The 24,495-nt window shown below is 34.0% G+C and overlaps 1 pseudogene; it reads left to right on the top strand.

Moving 5' to 3' along the window:
- The first annotated feature begins 11,631 nt into the window (after positions 1 to 11,631).
- Positions 11,632 to 23,734, top strand: LOC139775877 (uncharacterized; annotated as a pseudogene).
- The last annotated feature ends 761 nt before the right edge of the window (positions 23,735 to 24,495 follow it).

The following is a 24,495-nucleotide window of genomic DNA, read 5'->3' as shown; positions in this document are numbered from 1 at the left end:
TAGTATGTACATACAAATATAATAAAATTGACATTATTTTAAAAAGAAAGCGTTAAGTATTTAAAACCAATTGTAATGCCATTAGAATTAGATAATTATAATTTTTTTTATTTTAACATCTTTATTTATATTTAACAATCTATTCACAATGTTATAAAATGATTTATACATATATGTATATGGATATAGTATATGGATGTATTATGAATTTATAAATTAAGCATATATATAAATTACATCTAAATAGATATGTCGCTTGCGTCAGACATATCTGTATCAACGTTGTACGTCGTTTCAATCTGTGCTCCGAAATTTTCGAAACACGCGATTGTGCACATATATAAAAATATATATCCTTTGATCTAGAGCAAAATATATTAAAACCGCATCAAAAATGGAAAAGGACACCCCGTATAGTTCCTTTTGTTAGTTTTATAAAATTTTAATTACCTCAACTCTATATCAGAAATGAATCCGATGACAATGAAAAAACTATTACAATAAGAAAGATCTTTATACACCTATATTCAATTTTATTTTTATCTTTATTTATATTCAAATATAAGCAAGGTCGGATAACAAGATAAATGTAATAATTTTTTTCGAGACAATTTTTTCAAAATGTTTATAGGTATTGTCAGTTTTATTATAAATTGTTAATGGTTTAATAAGAAACTTTTATATTTTGCGTATTATAAGTACGGTTGTATGAGATTAATTCGAAATATATATAATCCTAGAAGATCTTAAAATAATTCGATACTCGAAACGTACAATAATGATACAGGTGAAATTTGAAATTAACTGTGATTAATACTTACCAGTTACGAATTACCAGAAGTCTATCTACAGAACATCTTCATTTATATAAAACAATCTTTTTGCCGTTTATGAAATAATTTAAATATATATATTATTATATATATTTATTATACATTATTATACATATGTATACTAATTTATTAAAAAATATAATTGTATATGTGGTAAGCTTCAATAACAATATAACGATATTCACATTTATCGGATAATAACACAACTTTAACGACTTTAGAACTTGTGACACTATATATTTATAACATTTATTACCATCGTCCTCAGTTCTTAATATAATCTCTCGAGACGGAAGGTCGCGATTCTGTAGATAAACTTCTGGTATCGATAATTTGTAACGGGTAAGCATTAATTACAGTTAATTTCAAATTTATCTGTATTATTGTAAGTTCTGAGTATCAAATTATTTTGTAAGATCTTTCTATTATATAAGTATATTTTGAATCAATTTCATATAACTATATTATAACACGCAAAATATGAAAACACAGTTTTTTATTAAATCATTAGCTACACTTAAATATTTTGAAATAATTGGGTCTCAAAAATAAATTATTATATTTATCATCGTGTTATCTGACCATACTTAAAATTTACGTGTTAACCTTATTTTCAGATTTGTATTGAGATTGAATTAAATTTTGCATTCCCTAAACAAGCCATTTATTATTCTTGTCCATTGCTTTTTGCTTATTCCATTCAAAGATCCCAAATTTGTTGCATTTCGGTGATTAGTTACATGCACAATTAGATTACTTGCTACTTGTTATATTAAACAGCACACTTTAAAATTAGAAAGTTTAATTTTGGATTTACAATTATTAGCACAAAAGTCTATTAATGCTGTCTTATAAACGTATGAACCTCAAAAACTCCTCGTCACGAACTTAATTGTACATGTAACGGAATATATCTTACGAAATTATTTTAAATTGTTTTCCTCTCTTTATAAATATCAAATATTTACTACAAATTTCATATTTTTTTCTTCTAATGTAGGTTCATTTCTATAAACACCATCAAACCTGTTTAGAAAATTGTCATGGAATTTTTAGAATTACTACTTAAAACAATTATTATGTCGGCTTCTTTTCCTGAAGAGATATTTGACACTGAAGACAAAATTAATTATCACTTGCTGAATGATATAATACCGAAGCATTATAAGATTAAGTTAAAAGTGGACATTGAAAAGAATATCTTCCACGGCGTATATCCAATATCAGCATCATTATTTATAAACAAACAAAAGCGATATCCCTGCACTCAAAATATTTGGATATAATTAAAAATACAGCAACAATTGAAAATATGCGTGAAGAGACCAAGCATATCGCTAGTATGAATTTTTCTTTAGGTAAAATGGAAGTTATCACGTTTAATTTTGACGATGAATTATCACCTGGTAATTATTTTCTAAACATGGAATTTATGGGCAACATATCTGATATGAATGATCCCATCAAGGGTGGTTTCTTCAAGATTCCGTTTATAAACGAGAAAGAAAATAAAGAGTGAGTAGATTTAAAACTAATAAGACCACATACATATGCATTATTAAAGAAAAATTAATAATTAAATTACTTATAAAAATTTCGAGTATTTTAACCGATTATGAAAAATTTAATAAATAGACTATTAGATATAAAGAATGCGTGAAAATAACACTAAAATATTTTGTAGTGTTATAAAGAACATCTTAATAACTTTAGTTATTAAATATAGAATACATAATTACATATAATTACATAAAATTGGAATCATTTAGACATTTTTCCAGAAAATTATGTTTGACTTTTTTATTTGTTTATTTTCTAGCCATCCACCAATTTATTATTATTATAAAGATCTTATTTCTTCGTGTTCTTAACATGAATAAATAATATATTGTTTAGTATAATTTTTATAACACTTTCTTTTACGCTACAATTGAATTTATGAATGAACATAATAATACATAGTGTGCGTATCAAAAGTTCCAATTATCTTAGAAAGCATTAGTTTATTGGAAAAATGTTTCAGATAAAAGTTTCAGATAAATTTCAGATAAAAGTAGGAGGATTCAAAAGAGGGTATTGCTACGGTTCTTTTCACATCGGATGTCATTGATAAGGTTAATTTCTTATATGTCTAATATATTATTTCACTTAATGCTATCTACAAAATTGTAAAATACTTACATTGAAAGTGTTTATACATATTTTTAAACTTAATAAAAAATATTAAAATAACTGCAGTAACAGCATGCAAGTGGTGCTGTTGCACATTGCTAGTTAGAGCATTTTCTTAAATTAAATATTTAATAATTAATCTCATCATCATGAAAGCTTTTATTTCTAGATTATTCCAGACTCTCGCATGTCAGATTTGTTTGTTGCCCGAGATCTCCAAGAATCTCTCTACTTCGAAGGCCAAGAAATTGTGGAATCTCGTATGTCATCAGAATACAGCACGATCTTTGATATCAATTCAATTTTTCCTTTTGCCTATTATATCAAAGGTAATGTAAAAAGAAGTACCTGATATAATTAAATAATAATTAGAAACTTCTTGAACGTTAAAAAGGAATGAATAAGACATACACTAATCAAATTTATCTTTAATTTATTTAAATATTAATTTCTTGAAGTAATGAAAAAGAAGTATCCGAATAAAATGAAAAATTAATTTTGTTCAAAATAAATGATTCTCGTAAATTTTTTTATTCTGCTGTTAATAATTTTATTTAATTACATCTAATTATTTTATAATGTCAATTGTCATAGCACCTGCTATATTACGCATGTTGCAACATCTAGTGAGCGATCAGGTGTTTCGAGGTGGTATCGATTTATATTTAAAAAGATAGTAAGTATATATTTCTGTTTTTATTGCCCTATCTTCATATTATCTTCAACTTTCTACCAAACTTGCATTTATTTGTTATGTTTTATTAACAAGAAATGTTTTGTTTTTGCATTAATACATTATTTTCCTTCTCTTCGAATGTGAATCTCTTATCTCTTCCTCTATTTTCTTTCCACGTGTCCATAATTTTCATTCCATTTACTTTTCTTTCTGGGTTTTAATTGACAATTTTTGGTGATTTGTTTTTATTCATTCTTCCTATTTTACTAAACAATATTTTTTAAGAATATTTTGTTTCTATTTTTAACCCTTTCTCACTTTTTATTTTATACTTTTTACTAACTTACATATCATTATTTTCTTCTTAATTTCTTTATCATTATCTTTGCTTTATTTATTTTTATCAATTCTCTTTTCGTACATTTTTCCTATGTTTAATTTATTTGAAAAATATTCTAATAATTTTCTCTTCATAACATTACAGTGGATTAAAAAAGTGTTTGCACATCCAGTTTTTCTACAATAACTTTATTCGAAAGAATAATACATAAGTACGAATTGTGTCCATAAGTAATTTATTACATACAGTATATGTAATAAGTTACTTATGGACACAATTCGTAATTATGTATTATTCTTTCGAATAAAGTTATTGTAAGACAACTGGGTGTGCAAATACTTTTTTGATCCACTGTATATCTATAGAATCATGTTATCGTGCAATAATTAATTTACATATTTTTTAACTTTCTACATTTCTAAGCGAGTGTATATATTTCTTAGAATTTATTCTTGTATGAGTTACATTAGATTGTATCATATAAATTATTTCTCTCTTTTTCCGTATAACTTCCATATTGAACTTTCCATATAACTTTTTATCTTTTTATAAATTAAAATTATATAAATGACAGTAGGTCTTAACATACAAATTAAACAATAAATTTTAGTTCCTAAGATGTATGCAATATGTGTTATGATATGTAATACACTTAGTATCAATATAATTAAATTTTGCAAAATTTCTGTTAGATCAGCTTCTCTGAATTATTTCTGGATTGCCATGCAAACTGCTTATAATAAAACACACGAAGTCTTTACATCACCAAAAATGAACATAAAAGAGATAATATATCCTTGGATATTTCGAAATTATTATCCTGTTCTAAATGTATCACTAGGGGTCCGTTCCGTTTCACGCATATGCGCGCATTTTCTATAGTAAAGGCCATCGCACACAAAATTGCATAGCTTAGCATAAGCGTAACATAAGACCGCTAAACCAATGAGCATCCAGCATAAAGTCGCCATATTGATTTACATAAGATGCTCATTGGTCCAGCGGTCTTATGCTACGCTTATGCTAAGCTATGCATTTTGTGTGCGATGGCCTTAAATGTTACGTATGCTATAGATAAATGCGCGCATATGCGTGAAACGGAACGGACTCTAGATTATAAGGATAAAACTTATCTCACTATGACGATATCAGAAAATGCCTCAGAGACTTGGTGGATTATTCCTACAACATTTACTACGTCATGGGACATGAATTTTAATAATTTATCTAGTACTTTCATATTAAATCGGGAGAAACACATGCTTTACTTGATTCGAAGTTGAAACATGGCTGGGTAATATCAAACTTGCAACAAACTGGTAAATATTGCTTATTCAATAATATTTTTGCGATTATTTTATATAATTAAGAACTAGTGAAACAATAAGGAAGAAAAAGAACTCTAATCAAATATGAAAGTTAAAGTTATTGAATTCATTTCTGTAGATTCACTTAAAATTTTATTTTTATATTTTACTGTTAGCTTTAAATTATATTATTTTAAAGTTTAATTCAGATGCACATTCACATTTACGCAAGAAACTACTTTGTTGGAATACTTGTGTTCAATAAATGTCTATTCAAGAACATTATAATTAAATTGTTAGGTATTGCATTAATAAACTTTTAAAAATTACTTCTTTAAAAGAAAGATAAGAAAGGCTTTAAGTGCATGTTTGAACAAAGTATATACATCAATTGATTGTATTAGATATTATCTACAAAATATTGAATATTATAACCGTTATAAATATACCTATAATTTCAAGAATATAGTATAGCTATACATAATTTCGATAAAAACTGTTATAGTAGTATTTAGTATTTAATTATGATTGTAAAGCTAAATATCTTAAAAAATATATGATATTTCGGAGTATATTTCCATAAGAAATTTTTAAGTGTGTAATAGATGCCATGTATTTCAATGAAACAAAAGGCTGAATCAAAGATAATTATAATAAATGATAAAAATATAACACTTTAAACTATTGAACTATTGAACTTATACACGTGGTACCTCTCTTTTACCCTTTTTCGGGAGAAGGTTTAATAGTCAATAACATTAATTTTTTTTCTAACAGGATATTATCGTGTCAAGTACGATACTGAGAATTGGCGAAGAATTGCATGTTACCTCAATTCTAAAAATTATAAGAATATTCATGTTCTTAATCGTGCTCAAATCATCGATGCATTTTACTTTAGCATAACGGGCCAGCTTGATGCCTCTATATTTTTGGAACTTACGAGATACCTATGGTGGGAGACAGAATATGTGGCATGGTATCCTATGATCAAAGCTATTGAACGCATGTCTTATATCTTCCCTTTCCCATATGAAAGTGAATCTTTCAAGGTAAAAGATGTTGTTTAGAAAAATCGTTACACCTAAATATTACATGCTTCGTAATGAAATAACAATTGAAAAAACACATAAGACTTGATAAACTATGATACATATGAAGCTGAAATAATTTCGTCATTTTCTTCTACCATTTTATTCAAAGTAAAACATTCAAACGTAAAAAATTTCCATATTGTAAGAATTATTACCACAAAATTACCCTTTTAAAAAAAAGAAAAAAGAGCGTTAAATGTCCGCAAAAATTATTATAGAGCGTAAAAAATTGTGATTATCATGAAATTTATATAGGTACTTTCATAATTTAGATTTAATTCAGATACTAAACATTGTATAATTATTTATATATGTATATACATATACAGGATTTCCCTTCTAACTTAAAAGCCTATGTCTCACTTGTTTTTGAAGGTATGAAAAAATTAATTAGGCATTTAATTCAAGTTAAACAAAACATATCTAACGCACGCGACCGCTAACGCACACTACTCTTCTAACTCCATTACTTTAAGTACAAAAATTATAATATAAATTAATTTTAAATAACAATAAATTTAATTATTAAATCATAAAGCAACGTTTTGACGAAATATACTAATATTTAAATTAAATATTTTACTTAACTTTCAAAAATTATAAGTATCTTGAAGAAATACGTATAGGAAATAACTACATGTGTGTATTATAAATATATATTTTGTAGTAGAATTTTTATTAACGTTTGGTTAACTTTTTCACAAAAATGTAAACTTTATAAATATCAATTTACTATGAATATTAAATTATGTAATATTGTGTCAGATAATCAATAAGATATATACATACAATGTATTGAATAAGATACATACAATGATCAAAAAAAAGAGTCGAGAAATTTTCTAATTATGTTGCATATTTCTTTCAAAAACTGTTCTTAAATACACGTATATGTACATGTAGAGCGTGCGAATATATATATATATATATATATATGTGTGTGTGTGTGTGTGTGTGTGTGTGTGTGCGTGTGTGTGTGTGTGTGTGTGTGTGTGTGTGTGTGTGTGTGTGTGTGTGTGTGTGTGTGTGTGTGTGTGTTTATATATATTCGCACACTCTGTCACTTTTTTAGACATAATCTAATATAAAATTTTAATATACAAATAAAAAATTTTCAATAAATAATTTTACAATATTTAGACGAGTATACTCCTACAACTGGATCCGCTTCTTGAAACAATAAGATACTCTGACGAACCAAACGACAATTTAGGAAATGTTTAAGACAAGAAGCTGCAAAATGGTCGTGCGTTCTCAATCATCCTAATTGCAAGAGAATGGCTTTGAAGAAATTGCAAGGTCACGTAACAAATCCTGAGTAATTTACGTTTCAACGTTCTTTTTTAACCATACATTTATATTACTTACAATGCTTGATAGAGTATTTTGTAAAAATATTTAAAATATACACGTGTAAGATTCTAAACTAAATTTTATAACTTGTCTCTTTAGACTTCATAAATTCTCGCCTGGGTGGAAGAAATGGATATATTGTAATGGTTTATCTGTAGCAGATAAAACTGTTTTAACAAGTGTGTATCATATGTATTCGAAGGAAATTGTATATCGAAAAGAAAGAAAAAGTTTAGAGTTCCTGGCTTGTTCTAAACATTTTTACATAAATTTCATCATTATGAATTCAGAAGAGTATAATGAAAAGATTTTTAAAGACATAAGAGAAGATAGCATAGATAATATTAATTTTTTTTATTACAATGTTGCGAGACATGCAAGAGATAACTTAGTACTTGATCATATGTTTGAAAATTGGGAGAGAGTAAAACCCAAGTAAGTTATTTTTTTCTGGATAAATATTTTCTGCTTGTAATCATGAAAGTATATTATATTAAGATTTAAAAATCGTTCGTTTTGTTTTCACAGAGAAATTACTTGATATTATAAATCACGTATATTCTAAGGAACAACTTGATATAATATATTGTGCACCAAGGGGCGAAAGTAGCGTTTTTCAGACGAGTGTGAAGTTTGCCAAGGCGAGGGCGGCAAATCACTCGAATCTGAAAAAGCTTTCGCCCCGAGGTGCACACGATATTTTTCACAATACCTTTATGGAAAGTTCGACTTCCATGCCTAGAGAGAGGCGAGAGTGGTCAATTTCACGCCAAGGCGGCATAGCGGGCGGAAAGTAACCACTTTCCTCCCTAGGACGGAAAGTGACAATTTTCCACCCGCTAAACGGGGAGGAAAGTGGTTACTTTCCGCCCGCTATGCCGCCTTGGCGTGAAATTGACCGCTTTCGCCCCTCTCTACAGGCATGGAAAGTCGAACTTTCCGTGGAGGTGTTGTGAAAAGATAATATTTGCAAACGTTATTGCTGCTCACATTTTATCTTTTCATTTTATTAATCTTAAAAATTGTCCTTCACAATGCTAAAATTATTTATTATGTTAGAAACATGTGGAATAAATGCAGCCGGTCAGCTGATCGCCCAGGGCATCCAGTATCGCCTGCACGAAGTTCTCCGTGTAGTGCTGCTGAAAGACCTTGACGGCCTTCCACAGGCCCGAGGTGCCCGGCTTCTGACCCTCGTACTGCCTCGTACACCCGGGTGCTCACCGTCAGGCTCGTCACCGACGTCGCGGTCATGCTCGCACGGTGGTGATTCCGCGGGCGCAGATCGTAGCCGCGACGGCTTCGCGAGCCTCCCCGTGGATGCGGTCGTCGTGCATCGTGTCCTGATGCCGACGAAGAGCCTCCTCCTCGCGCGAGGGCGCAACTCGCGGCTTCCCGATTCGTTTTTCCTTAAACTAACTATTAGTTGGTTTACCAATAGATTGGAACAACCGGGCCTTAGCAAATTAACCTAACCAACGTTCTAAAATAACAGGTAGAAATGCTATGTGGTGAGCCTTAGGAAACATGTTCGCCTTTTAAGTAAAACTTTACTCTAAGAACGAACGAACAGCAAAATCAGACATCTGAAGAAGGCACTCTGATCGAGTGCAAGTTCTCACTCAAATACACGAGTCAAATTTTGCTCGAGCACGCGAGTGATCTAATCACTCGACAAACCGAGTCAATATTCACTCGATAAGATATGTTCCATTTTCACTCTTTGCTCAAGTGAATTTCCACTCGATTAGAGTGATATTTCACTCGAAAAAAATTTAGAGAGTAGATGGTTGTGCTGCGAAAACTAACAATTTGCGGACATTTTGTCATTATGATAAGTTATTGTACTCGTCTAGCACAATCCGGCACAATTTTACAAAATTTGAAAATGGTAATTTTTTTCTCACCCCCATCCCCTTTGGCTCATTATTTTTAACCCCTGCAACTTTCGATTCTTTTCTAGCCGTTTTCTTGTTGTGCTCGACTAGCACAATTCAGCACAAGTCGCAAAATTTCATTCCCTGTCACAGTCCAAAAGTTATAGCGGTTTGAAAATTGTAATTCCTAAAAACACTGCTTTCTTTAGATACTTGTGCTGCGCAAACTAACGATTTGCGGACATTTTGTCATTAGGAAAAAGTTATTGTACTCACCGAGCACAACCCGGCACAATTTTACAAAATTTAAAAATGTAAAGTTTTTCTCTCACCCTCATTTCCCCCCTCCTCCCTTAGCCCATTATTTTTAATCCCTACAACTTTCTATGCATCTCCGGCCATTTCTTTGTTGTACTCATCTAGCGAAACTCAACACAGCTTACAGAAGTTCGATAAATGCGTTGTAAAAATAATTATTTGTTATTTTGTTTTTGAAATTTAATATTTTTTATCTACCAAATGAACAGAGATATCGAGTTTATTCCAACGGCACAACGTGGCACAAATTACTACCTATCAACCAAAAAAATTAGGTTTATTTCGGGAAAAGTGCGAGGCTAGTATAATTTTGTTTTTATTTTTTTTCTTAATTGTTATCGAAGTTATCAATCTCGCGTTTGCGGCACAAGTCAGCACAAATGCAGCACAATACGGCACAATAAAAAAAACTAAAAATTCGAAAAGTGCGGGGCTATTAAAAATTTTGTTTCTTTTAATTTTCTCGAGTACGCTTTGAGTTACAGAGTTACGGTTTGCGGCACAATACAGCACAAACGTAGCACAATGTAGCACAATTATTAAAAATACAGAATTCAAAAAGTGCGGGGCCAACTTCACACACGTGAAATTATCCCATTATTTTCACACTTACGTTTAAGGTATTTTGATGATGAATGGCCGAAGTCAAAACAATGTTTATGATTTTTTTATTTATATGATTATAAAAAAATAGAATAACGCATCGCAAAGCTTCGTAACGACGTAAAAAGACCATTAGTAAGTAATTTTTACGTTGTAGAATAATATTTTGCCTGAAATAGATTAAAATAAAGTGTGTGTTAACGCGTCGCTTGACTAGTTTTCAACTTTAATTATTAATTTAAAAAAAAACTGTACGGTGGATGGTGTTCACCGTCAACTATAGGCTTTCTCACAGTGTCCTCTTTCCATCGATATATATTGTTCGGACATTTTTGGCAAAAGATTTTTCGCAAACTCGTGTTATTCATAGGAAACTATACCTCTTTTCCTATTAGACCAATGTTAAAATCATTAAAACCACTTAATTTTGAAATTTAATATCTTGAGAATGGGACGGTGAATTATTTTTTTTCTGGGCTTAATCGATTCAGGAGAGTTCCTTCTTTCGATATAAAAAATAAAACCTATCACTTTTGGCAAAAGTTATTTCATCATCGAACTACCTTAATACGATCGGCTGGTGGACATGCAATGCTGAAAGGGCATAATCTCGAAATCTTAGAAACGTGACAATGTGCCGAAAGGGTATAATCTTGAAATCTTAGAACTGAGACAATGTCCCGAAATGTCATAATCCAAAAATCTTAGAAATGTTTTTGCTTCAATAAATTTTTAAAATAAAATAAAGATATGCGTTCCGTATTTTATTCTGTACATTTTTTAATATTTCTTAAATATTGTATATATATGATAAATAATATATAACAACGTAAAACATATACCTTTTATGTACATGTATATGTATATATATTTAAAACCTATAAATATAAAAATTGTAAATATAATTAAATAAATATTTATAAATGTAACGTAGCGTATCGTCGATTTGCTAACTCGAGACTTGGCAGTCGGCGAGGCACGAGACGCAATACCCGAAATGCGTGGTATCGTGGTCGTGGCAACGTCGCATAGCCGGCGCGTGATAAAGCAGCTACGTCATAGGCAGTCATAGCTCAACTAGCTCAAGAGAGAAGGATACAGCCGAGACAACAGATCGTGGCAAACGTGTTTTCCTAACGGAGGTTAAAAGTGATATTTTTTTCTCTCGAATATTATTACGTATTATTTTCTCCAAATCTCGAGGTAAGTGATTCTAAAGAGTAACGCATGGTGAACACGAATCTAGTGAGGTTTTTTCATTTTCGTTGATTTCTAATATTTCGTGAGTGACTAAACTTGTAATCTGTGTCCGGCGCGAAGTCGTCACTAAGTCATCGGGGCAGACTCGTCACTGTGACAACTTTACCCCGGTGGTTGCACTCTATTTTCCGTTGCAAATGCGTTATTGTTTTTTTTTCAATTGCAGGAAAATGGTTCGCATATACCGTCGCAAAACGACTCCCGTCGACAAAGAGCGATTCAAGAAGGCAATTCTTGTGGTGAAAAAAGATGGATGTAAGATTAAAGTAGCCGCAAAACAATTCGGAATCACGAGATCTACCTTGGCCCACTGGCTAAGGAAGAGTAATAGTGCAATAGTACTCTTCGATGACGTGGCCGTATCATATCATGGAGGATTATCGGTAAATAATGTAAATTAATTTTTAAACGCATGCTCTCTGCTCAGCGAAATTCATATTTGTGCAACGTCTTAATTTCAAATGCAGATTATGGACTCTAAAAGTGAAAGCACTTTGGTGGAATACTTAGCACATTGCAACGAGATGTACTTTGGGCTATCTACGAAGGAAATCCGCGGTTTAGTGTTTGATTTCGCTAAAAAATTAAATCTGAAGGTACCAGCATCGTGGGAAGCCGCTCGCATAGCTGGTAAAGATTGGCTAACCCGCTTTCTCAAACGACATCGAACATTATCTATACGCAAACCGGAAGCGACGAGTTTAGCACGTGACACCAGTTTCAATCGGCCAAATGTAGAAAGGTTCTTTGCGCTGCTAAAATCTGTGCTGGATAAATATCGTTTCCCAATTCATTGCATATGGAATATGGATGAGACAGGAATAACAACTTTTCGGACACCGAATAGAATCATCGGGCGAGTGAAACAAATCAAGCGAGTGACTTTTGCGGAACGAGGAACCCTCGTAACTTTGGCAATGGCGGTGTCAGCGATCGGGAATTTTCTACCTCCTTTTTTTATTTTTCCTCGTAAACATTTCAAGGAATATTTCCTTAACGGCGGACCGCCAGGCTGCGCAGGTAAAGCGAATCCAAGTGGCTGGATGAACGCGGAGCATTTTGTCAATTTCTTACAGTTCTTCCAGTCCCATGTGCGTGCCTCCGTTGACGCTCCAGTTTTACTGATACTCGACAATCACGAATCACATTTGTCCATCGCTGGTCTCGACTATTGTAAAGCGAATGGAATCATTGTCCTATCATTACCGCCGCATTGCTCGCCTAAGCTGCAACCGCTGAAACGCACCGTCTACGACCCGTTAGAGAAATGTGTAAACGCACAGTGCGATAACTGGATGACGTCGAATCCTGGTAGGACAATGACAATGTACGACATTCCCGGAATCGTGGCTAAGGCACTACCACTTGCCGTAACGTATCAAAATATTGTGTCCGGGTTTGAATGCACTGGAATTTCTCCATTCAACCCGGACATTTTCCAGGAATGCGAATTTTTGCCGAACAGCGTTACGGATAGTGAGTACCCTTTTACTTTCGTTGATCCCGAAGAAGCCTACCTCAACGCAGCCGAACCCGACGCAGCCGATCAGAACGAAAACAAATTCGATCCCACGGCTTTATCCATGTCTCATGGTGATACATTTTGGTGGAACTTGATCGCAACGACGCTTGAAAGTATTTCAGCGTTTCCTGAAGCCGCTCCGAGACAGCCGACTACTCATGAAGGACGAAGAACGAACGTCGTCCTTACTGACTTGCCTCAAATGAGGGAATTGGCGACTGAGCAGGCGAAGTCGAGGCGGAAAGAAAATGAGGGCGTCACTATGAGGCCGTGGATGAACAAGTCGCTTAGCTTTGGAATTTTAGGGCTCTTTCTGGTAACCCTCGGCAACTCCCTCTGCTTCCTATGGCCGACAATTTTTGATCAGATTCTTCAAAAAGTGAGTAGACGATAATTATTACATTTATCCGCGACAACATGTTTACGTATGGTTCAAATTTATGGATCAAATTTAGATAAGTTTACTTTGAAGATCTGCTTTAACTACTGTCCTTTTATAAGTTGAACTTAAAACGGATTTGTGTGGATTTGTATAAGGAATATTGACATTTTAACAATCTAATCTTGCTTATCTCAGCGGCACGATATATACGTGGGCATCTTGTCTATGTTATCGCCGAATCATAAATTTAATAAAAGAAACAGTTTCGAAAAACAGTCAGTTACGAAGTCGTCCGATTATTCACACAAGATTAAGAAAATATTTGACTTAAAGACAGGAAAATAATCTAATAATTAACCCTCGAAAGCCACACCACAATCTCAGGGATTATTTATTATTTATATTTTTTTAATGCGTATTTTTTGGTAATAATTTCTTAAAAACAAATTTTGAGATTACCATCATAATTCTCAAAATATTTCTCAAAAAATTTATGATTGATTGGAAAAAAACCTACCGAACCATTCGCGCAACCGACGCAACGCGAAGATTAACAGCTGTCGCGGATAAATTCTTGTTCAATATCGACCGCCATCAAATCCAATTCTTATCACGTTTCTCATTACAATTTACAATTTATTAATAACTGACTAACTACAAATATTATCTTTCAATCTTGTGTCGATAAATTGATATTAATAAGCTTTTGCATCACAAGTGAGTAATAAATTAAATTGTAAATTGTAGATGCATAATTATATATATTACAATATGTATATGAATAATTTGGTATTTTTGGATTTTTTACGCCTGCAATTCAGGACAATGTATCGTGCAAATTGTTTTTTTTTCTCGCATTATCCCATTAACGACGAAGATCGTTGATTTTTCAACATGTTTTTAAACCTCATTTTCATGCCTGTAACAGAGGAATAAATGGATCAACGTTAGTGTTCCTTATATTTTCGGGTATGCTCTAACAGAATTTGGGCTCAGAATAGAGAATTTCCAACTACAAAATTAAATATGGCGGCCTCTGTACAAAGAAATGAGAAAAAATTGTTCATTTTTAATGTTTATGATATTTTTCGGACTGAAATCGCGCAAAAATCTGGAATATCGCTCAACCATCGGTGCACAAAATTGTTGAAGTTCAACAGGAATTTTTTTGATATTCATGTTGATGACTTTTCCTACCTATGATTTCACCTATAAGATAATCATAGAAATAAAAAATTCATCGAAAAATACAAGAAATAACTGAGTCTTAGCCACTTTGCGGCCGCCATATTGGACCCGCCATTTTAAAAATTGATCATTGCGTCAACCGTCGTTAAGAGACTCGATAATTATCATCTGAACTCATAATAAGCTTCAAATAATATAATAAATAAGAGGGCGGCAGTGTGGTCTAGTGGTAGAGTGCCAGACTCGTAATCTGAGGAACCAGGTTCGAGTCCACTAGAGCCATGTAAACATGGAATGTTTTTCCGAAGCTGCGCCCTCCGTGCAAGATAGGCTCTTGTGCGGAGCAAACTGGGCTCCGTCTTTCGGAAAGAGACGTTAAGCCGTTGGTCCAAAGGGTTAAAGTGAGAGGAGAAAGGGTAGTAGTGTAAAGGTTTGGGTAACGTTCCTTATAAAAACGACTTGCAAACCCTGCGGGGATAAGCAATAAAGATAGTTTATATAATAAATAAGAGATATTAGCGAAAAACTCTAATTTTGGGGACATTTTTACGTTCTAGCCGCCATTTTGGAAGGAAAAGTCATCAACATGAATATCAAAAAAATTCCTGTTGAACTTCAACAATTTTGTGCACCGATGGTTGAGCGATATTCCAGATTTCTGCGTGATTTTAGTCCGAAAAAAAATCATAAACATTAAAAATGAACAATTTTTTCTCATTTTTTTGTACAGAGGCCGCCATATTTAATTTTGTAGTTGGAAATTCTCTATTCTGAGCCCAAATTCTGTTAGAGCATACCCGAAAATATAAGGAACACTAACGTTGATCCATTTATTCCTCTGTTACAGGCATGGAAATGAGGTTTAAAAATATGTTGAAAAATCAACGATCTTCGTCGTTAATGGGTTATTGTGACCGCGCGGATAGCTACCGTATAATCTGTCAATTAACTGTTGCGTGCGTTCATCAACCGTAAAGCGCGATCTGAATAGCTATAACTTAAGTACCATTTTAAGAGAAAATTATTTTGCATTGTCGTCACCGCACTTGAACTGCAATCAGCGAAACATCATCAAACTATAAAGTGACATTTGCTGTCATCGGCCGTTGTTTTTCGTTTCTGTTAAATATTTCTTTCTATCTTTAGGAATTGGCCCTCTCACCGACTTCTAAGAGTTTCCACGTATGGAAGGACACCAGCAACATACCGCCAATATTTATGAAAATATATTTCTTTAACTGGACAAATCCGGAGGAATTAAGGCTAAAGAAACCGCAATTCACTCAAGTTGGGCCTTACTACTTTAAGTAAGTAACCTTCACCCGAATGAACGATTTTGATTATAGTCCTCGAATTCTAAAAACGCGGTCACAAAAAAAAGAACGCAAAAGAAGAGCGCATTTCCTTATACATCGACAAGGCCAAACTTAATTCCTTGAGCAAGACTCCACTGTTAACTTTCACTTGTATGTGCTAATTCGTTCAAAAGAAGATCAATATATTTAGATATCATTTATGAATATTAAGGAGGGTCCACATTATCGAGCAGAACCGCGAGCCGAACTTCGCCACGAACCGACATTATCGAGCCGACAAAGTTTGGCTCGATAATGTGGACGCATGATCGGTTCGCGGCGAAGTTCGGCTCGCGGTTCTGCTCGATAATGTGGACCCTCCTTTACGAGCCGATGACCGCGGAAATATAAAGTTACGAGATCGTGCGATTGACGCGCATGCCACTCCAGATAAGATGAAATTACAATAGTGTATAGTAATTAATATCGTCCTGTTAATGCGTCTTAATCAGATTAATTTTGCTTATAAACACAGCGTTGTAAAATTAATATTTTATAAATTGCATATCTTCCAGCTGAAAAAGCAGCAAGTGAAACAAATGATTGTTAAACAAACAGCTGAATTTTCAACAGAATTGATTGACCTTAAGACGAAATAACCATTTTTCAAAATATTTATTATGTAAATCATAATCGTATTCAAAAAATTACACAATAATTACGTAATTTGTGATCTTGACAACTTTGCATGCAAAATTACAAGCTGCAATTACTGTTGAAATCGAAATGACATTCACATAAAAACGCAATCAGTAAAGTTAGAATTGATAAAAAAAACACCCTAACTATCATAATTGGTATGTTAATCAGTGTTATTAACAGTAAAAAAATTATCCGCAAGTAAAAAAATGCATCGTAATGTGATGTACTTCGCATGTATTAAAAATTAGATTATTCTAATCAGACTACAAAATTACAGTTCAATATAACGAATCCAATAATGACAATGAGGAAGAAATAGTTAACCTCGTTATATTGACATCTTAATGAACAAAAAAATACCGGTCCAATCATGCGACGCGACGCGTAAGCGAACCTGTATGAAGTAATTGACTAATTAATTACTTTCTTCTCGACCGTGATAACACATGCCTTGGATGCGACTCTTCGATAAGTGCCGCTTCGCATGTATCATGACCTTCGTTCGACTGGTTTACCTCAATATACTTTCACGCTAAAACCGGTAAGCGCGCGAAACACCAACTTGCATGGAAATGATCCGAGGTATCAGTATCATCGGCAATTTGGATTTCGCAAGATTATACCTCGCGTGCCGTTTATTATGAAAAAATGAAGAAAAACTGAGTATTAAAAGATAATGTGACTGCGATAATTCCTGTGAACTGTTTCTTCAATAACAGCAATAAATTAAAACAGATACTGTAATAAAAAAGTGGCAATCACAACAATTGGATCAAATTTTAAACATATAATTAAAACTCCAAATTTCTGCAATTTTCGTCGATCAATAAACAGAATTATGTGTGGTCAGCGAAATATAAAACCATGTATACGTAATCTTTTGGAACAACGATTGTCAATTAAATTCCACCAATTTTTTTTTAAAAGCGTATAACATTAAAAAAAGAACAAAATAAAACAGAATTTTCCCCTTTCAAATTCTTGTCCTAGAATCCGGCTTCCGTCCCTAATATTGTATCGGTAATATAAAGATTGCACCTTTGACAATAAGAGAGCATTAGGTATGGTCATCATCATTACATGCGTACGTCCTGTTGCGTGGCAATTGCCCTGTTAATATTAATAAGCAAAATATGTAGGTCAGATGTCTAAGCGGCGGTTGAACAAACGACTTCAGAATTCGCGACACGTACCGACCAATGAAATATGTATCAATTAAAGTGATGCAGAAAATGCATATATTGTTCAACTTACATATGGAGGGGTAAAAGCCACAGTGGTGTAAGTCAAATGTTTCTTCAGATATTGACTCGTGTGTGCAAAGAGAGAGAGAGAGAGAGAGAGAGAGAGAGAGAGAGGGAGAGAGGGAGAGAGGGAGAGAGGGAGAGAGGAGAGAGGAGAGAGAGAGAGAGAGAGAGAGAGAGAGAGAGAGAGAGAGAGAGAGAGAGAGAGAGAGAGAGAGAGAGAGAGAGAGAGAGAGAGAGAGAGAGAGAGAGAGAGAGAGAGAGAGAGAGAGAGAGAGAGAGAGAGAGAGAGAGAGAGAGAGAGATGCAATCTATAAAATATATAAATTGCACACGAGTCAATATTTTAAATAAATTTCACTTACACCACTATGGCTTTTACCCCTCCATATAAAGAGGATTACTGGACGCTTACACTCAATTTTATTTCATTAACGTTATCTTCTAATTCATTTACGAATAATGCTCGGCAACTAGAAAAGAGATTTAGACTGCGCAAGACTAAATAAAGACGGAAGAAATCGTTAATGCAATTATGAATTGCAGGGAAGTAAGGCAAAAGGACTACATCAAGTTTAATCATGAGAACAACACTGTCAGCTATAGGCAACGACGATTATGGTACTTCGATGAGAAGCAGAGCAATGGGAGTCTTAGCGACATCATTACCAATTTGGACGTCGTCATTGCGGTAAGCTGCTTTATTGCATCTTTTGTCGCGTGCTTAGTACAATAATTGAATTCTCGATATCAATTAGTAGAGGCGATAAAAGAGGTGAAAAAATAATCACGTATATCAGAGGGCATCAAGTATATCGTAAGTAATCAGGTAATCAAGGAATAACCGTAAAGATGTATCCAAATGTTTTTTGCTTTTTTAAATTCCGTCCTGATTTAAAAATGGAAACACGATTGATTCAGGAAGATATAAAGATATACTCGATACTATACATATATTATTTTTTTCTTGCAGTCAGGAGTGTACGCTGTAATTCGATACTGGAATCTCGATTCGCAGAAAGTATTGTCCTATCTCTTGAGGCAAATCAGACGACGGCATTACACTAGTAAAACAGTAAATGAACTGCTGTTTGCAGGCTACAGTGACAACCTGCTCACCCTGAGCAAAGTTGGGCCGGTGAATGATGTTCCGCCTTTCGATCGTTTCGGCTGGTTTTACATGGTACGTTTTATAATAAGACAGAATACCCCTTTTCTTCTCCTTAGCGATTTATTTTTAGCCGTCAGCAAGGTAAAAAAAAACATCGTAATGTATGCGTTTGTATAATTATTGTGCGTATAATCATTTTTAATTTCCCACGTAAGAACTTAATGCAATCGCTTTGAGTAGATATTACCTATATTAAGTATTACTACATATTGCATCATTCTACTTCTCCAAATATTTGAAAACCAGAAACATGTACCAATTTGTGACCTTATAATAAATCGTTCATGTCTTTTATAAGCGGTTTAAAATTGCTAATATTAAAAGTAACATTTGGCATTGGGGATCGCTACGAGCGATGCAAAATCTATTAATATCAAAATAGTGCGCGGAGAATTTGAACTGCATGGTACTAGGCAATGGACGTTACAGTCGACGATAGAGTACTTGTAACATAATCAGGTTTAAATCGATAATGAATGGAAGAGATCACATATAAGTCGCGCCGCGTAGCGAATAAAACGCCCGAAAGATACATTATATATTATACCGATGTTACTGCTCTGCAAAAATTATAGTAGATTTATACGAAAGGGCGTATCTCTAAACACTTTAAAAGTTTAGTAGCTACGATTACATTGTTGAAACAACTGGCTCTCGTAGAGATAATGATAACACGCATCGCTCACATGGGAAATAAATTAAATCGCTGCTTTATATCGATGCTAATAAAAAATATTAAAGAAAAACAGACAAAACATAACTTTTTGTTGACAAGAAGTTTATCAATCCGCGATACAATACATAAACATGTTCTGATATAATTATTAAAAGGTTAAAATCGCTAGAAAATAATCGAAAAGAAATGTGTACTATATAATTTATTGTCATTTTGATTATGTAGAGAAACGGCAGCTACGAATGGGACGGGCACTTAAATATGGAAACGGGTGAGAATGACATCAGCCAGTTGGGAATCTTGAGAAAGTGGAACTATAGAGATACGTTGAAATCCTACAAGAGTCCTTGTAACGTTATTGAAGGCAGCGCGGGAGAATTTTGGCCACCCAGCAGAACGAAAGATGAGATTACTTTGTTCAGCGTAGACCTATGCCGGTTAGTCCAAAAAATACTATCAAGTTTGCAGAATAGAATAAATTATGATGCGCTTTCGTCTATTTACGCGCTCACAAATAACGAATCAAACGGTATTCAACGAGAGATCGAGATTTTACTTTTAGATAGCAATCCAGTTCTACTTTCATCGCCGTATAAATAATATCATAATCAGATTTTAGATAGCATCTTGTTCTATCTAATAAACAGAATTACAGAATTTCACGAGACACATCACATATCAGTTGTTTAAGTATCTTCAAATCGCCATGGCGTCAGAAACGGCATAAAAATAATCCATTTAGTGCCACATACATATCATCAACTTCCTGTTATAATATTATTCCAATATTTTTCCAAGCAGTGGTACAAAGTTGATCATATACTGCACTTTTGATCTTATTTCCGGTTTATTTTTTATATTATTTTAGTCCATTAATCTACGAATACGAGGGAACGGTTTCTCATTTCGGCATCGAGGGTTATCGATATACCATCGATAAGAAGACTCTCGGTAACAACACGAGACGACGTTATCCTCACGAGCAGGCAAAATTTTTCGAGCCGACCACGACGACCAAGACTTCTTCGTAGCCGAGCATTTGTCCGAGATGGGATTCAGCACGACCACCGAAACGTGGCTTCCGACAACGGTCGCTCGTCCGAAAGAGCGGAATACTCGGACGACGATCCGGATGCCATTAACTTAGGTCATTGCTTCTGCGGTGATGAGTGCACGCCGTCAGGTCTGTTAAACGTGTCTGCGTGCCGTTTCGGTGCGCCGGTCTTCCTAAGTCTACCTCATTTCAACAAGGCTGATCCCATGCTTCTCGACCAAGTCGAGGGACTGGAGCCCAACGAAAAGGATCACAGCTTCTCCATCACCCTCGAACCCGTGAGTGCCGATCTAGCGAAATCGTTTCTGGAGCGCGAACGATAAAATTCGCCGCGATAGAAATAACGGCGCGGGTCAGTCAACCCCGTGCGTTACTGCCGAGATACTAATTTTACTATCGCCTTTCATCCGGCCTATCGAGCGCGGAGGATGTGGCACTGCCCGCGATAATACGTGCTATTGAGAAAGCAATCGCGTTGCGTTTATTCGCGTAGCTTCGTGTTACACATCATAGCGCTTAGGCACTTGACAAATATAGGTGTTGTCTTACAAAGTACGCTCGATATTTCAGATGACGGGAATTCCTCTAGACGTATCGGCTAGATTCCAAATTAATGTTCTTATGCAGCCATCGGAGACTGTGACGTAAGTACATGAAAGATTTCAAAACTTATTAAACTACAAAAAAAGACAATACGTAGCTACATATCTTCACAATGATCTTATCTACAATTGATTGCATAAATAAAAGGAAAAACATGTTTACGCAGGATGTTTAAAATGTGCCTAAGATCTACATGCCGATATTTTGGTTCGAGCTGAAGATACAAGTTAACGAGGAGATGGCATCAAATTTAAGCCTGTTACTAGCCACTGTCCCTATCTACCCAATCGTGATGCTAAGTAGTATAGGCATAATTATGATAACTATCGGATTATGCTTAATCGGTACCGTAACGTTCCTTTATTTCAAGAAGAAACGACATATACCTCCAGCGGTACGTATACGATTGATAAAACTCTTTGAATTCTTTTCGCGGCTGAAAGAAAAATATTTTTGTCGCAACTGACTGAAACTGACACGCGCTGACAATTTTACAGGATACCGCGTTGGAAAAAGCAGTAGACGAATCGCCTGACAAGAAGACGGAAATGGTGTACATGGATAAGACGAGTACCAATGAAGACCCCAACGTCAGAGGCGATCGCCGTTTGTACGCGAAACTCTACTGAATGTCTCTCTGCAGACAGAACTTCGTCTCTGGAATAAATGGTGTGAAGAAGTGTGATATTGTGGAGCAATTTTGACACATGAAGAGATTGCGAAGACGTTAGTAAAGTAAATTTTTGTGCGTCTCAGTTTTACTGTAACGGGTGGGCGCACTAAAACTTCTAAAATATATGTATCTTAGTGAAATATGCACGTCGACAGAATGTTCTATGTGTGCATGGTCGTATGTATAGATTCACGTGAAATTTTTCTATATGCACATATATGTTAATGTATGATCTGCAAAAATCTAAATACAAATAATAAAAAAGGCTATTTACGATAATAAAAAATATTATCGTGCATGTACATACGGATTAGCATATCGCAAACGGTTTTTTTCTCATGTAAATGCATTTAAACAAAAAAATTATAACTTCAATCAATATGTTCAATCAACATTAATAGGAATCGGTAATAGCAGATTCCTAATAAATGTACAAATAATATGTAATTTTTTTTTCTTTGTTTAATTGAGATGCAATCTTTTAGACATATGTGTATATATGTCTGTAATATTTTGAGTGAAACGTCAAAGCAAATATGAATAGATAATTCTTCGAACAAAAAGAGATCTCAAAGAGTACAGAAAATGAAAGTGATGTAAATTTGACGTCATATTGACCAATTTATATCGTTTTTTTGGTCAATATGACGTCAAATTGACATCGTTTTGACTTTTCTGCTCTACTTGGGATATTACGCATTGTATAAGTCGTGTATTTCTTCGCAAGAAGGAAAAACTGAATATTTCTTTTCCTTTTAGATCTTATTCGCATTGCGAGTAATGGACTCATCGTGATTGTTACATTCCTACGTAATAGATTGAATGATATTATCGTGTTTATAAAATATCAGTTTGGCATGTTAAGACTGATGAAATCGCGCGCGCTGCCAGTTGTGTAGTGAAGTTTTTAGTTACTTTTCTTCTCTCGATTCAATAGACTATTTCTACACACATACAATTAAAAGACGAAGTTACAAATCATATTGCAAATTTTGGTTTGATTCGGCTGTTCTGCTAATTTATTGCAATATTGGGAAGCCGAAATTGCCTCGATCACATACTGTAAATAAGTTATTCTATAGACAATTATAAACTGTTTTATACTATCTGTGCCAAAATATTACAATTAACGCCGTGATTGAATGCAAACGAACGGAAAGATGAAAGAAAAGGTACAAACAGCTTTACAATGTTAAGCATGTGGTATTGCGATAAATCCAAATTTATGCTTTTGCTCGAACATGGGTAAAATGTGAATTGTATCTCTATTAAATTTAGATTTTTAGATATTAATATTTAAGGCGCACGATCTACACAATCTGTACAACGAATTACGTCAATCTTTAAGAATAATATAGATGTACAAAATATATATATACATATATATAATATATCAATTGGTTTATTGTATGCCTCGCGGCTTTACAAGGCGTTTTTGAGGAACGTACCCAAACCTTTACAAACTCATAGTTTCCCTTCAAATCCTGGCCATTGGGGACTCCTCACATGCTATTACCCACCCTCCCTTTTCCTTAATACTCCCCGGCCTTCCCTTCAGCTTTCCTTCCTTTTCCTCTTTCTGGCTCCCTTCCCTCTTTGTCGGTTCCTCTGAATATTCCTCATAACTTCCTCTCATCCGTCCCTCCTGCTTCCGTCTCATCTGTCCGGCTCCTCCTTTTTTTGGCTTTCCTTCCTCTCCTCCCTACCTGCAACCTACATACAGAACAAATAAAACATTTATTGTACGACGCCTTATTCTGATCTTCTTTCTTTCTTTTCTTGCTTGCTTGCTATTCTTCTCTTCGCTTTTTGTTTCTCTCATACTTCGAGCTTCTGTCTTCACTCAATTTCTTTTCTGCCTTGTTTTTACCATCATCTACTTGCTCTCAGTGCGTATATACATTTATTGTAGTCCAGTCAAATTAGACAAAAAAAAGGCTTTTGCTCGGAAGTGAAGAGAGATTTATGAAACCTTTTTAGGGTTGTTGGGGGATGTAGAAGAGCATATTTCTGAGTTTTCGGGTTAATCGGACCGATGGGTTTTTAAGGGGGGGAGGGGGAATGAAAAATTTCGTTTTTTCGCAATAACTCGGCGAATTTTGACCGTACATGATTGACTAACCCCTCATTTGTAGCTCTTTTAAAGCCCTAC

The sequence above is a fragment of the Temnothorax nylanderi genome, unplaced genomic scaffold (assembly GCF_030848795.1).
Source record: "Temnothorax nylanderi isolate EJ_2023f unplaced genomic scaffold, tnyl_v1.0 TNYL_tig0108_pilon, whole genome shotgun sequence".
In the NCBI taxonomy this organism is placed as follows: domain Eukaryota; kingdom Metazoa; phylum Arthropoda; class Insecta; order Hymenoptera; family Formicidae; genus Temnothorax; species Temnothorax nylanderi.
Note: the sequence above shows the minus strand (reverse complement) of the source record. Positions and strands in the feature narration are given on the sequence as shown.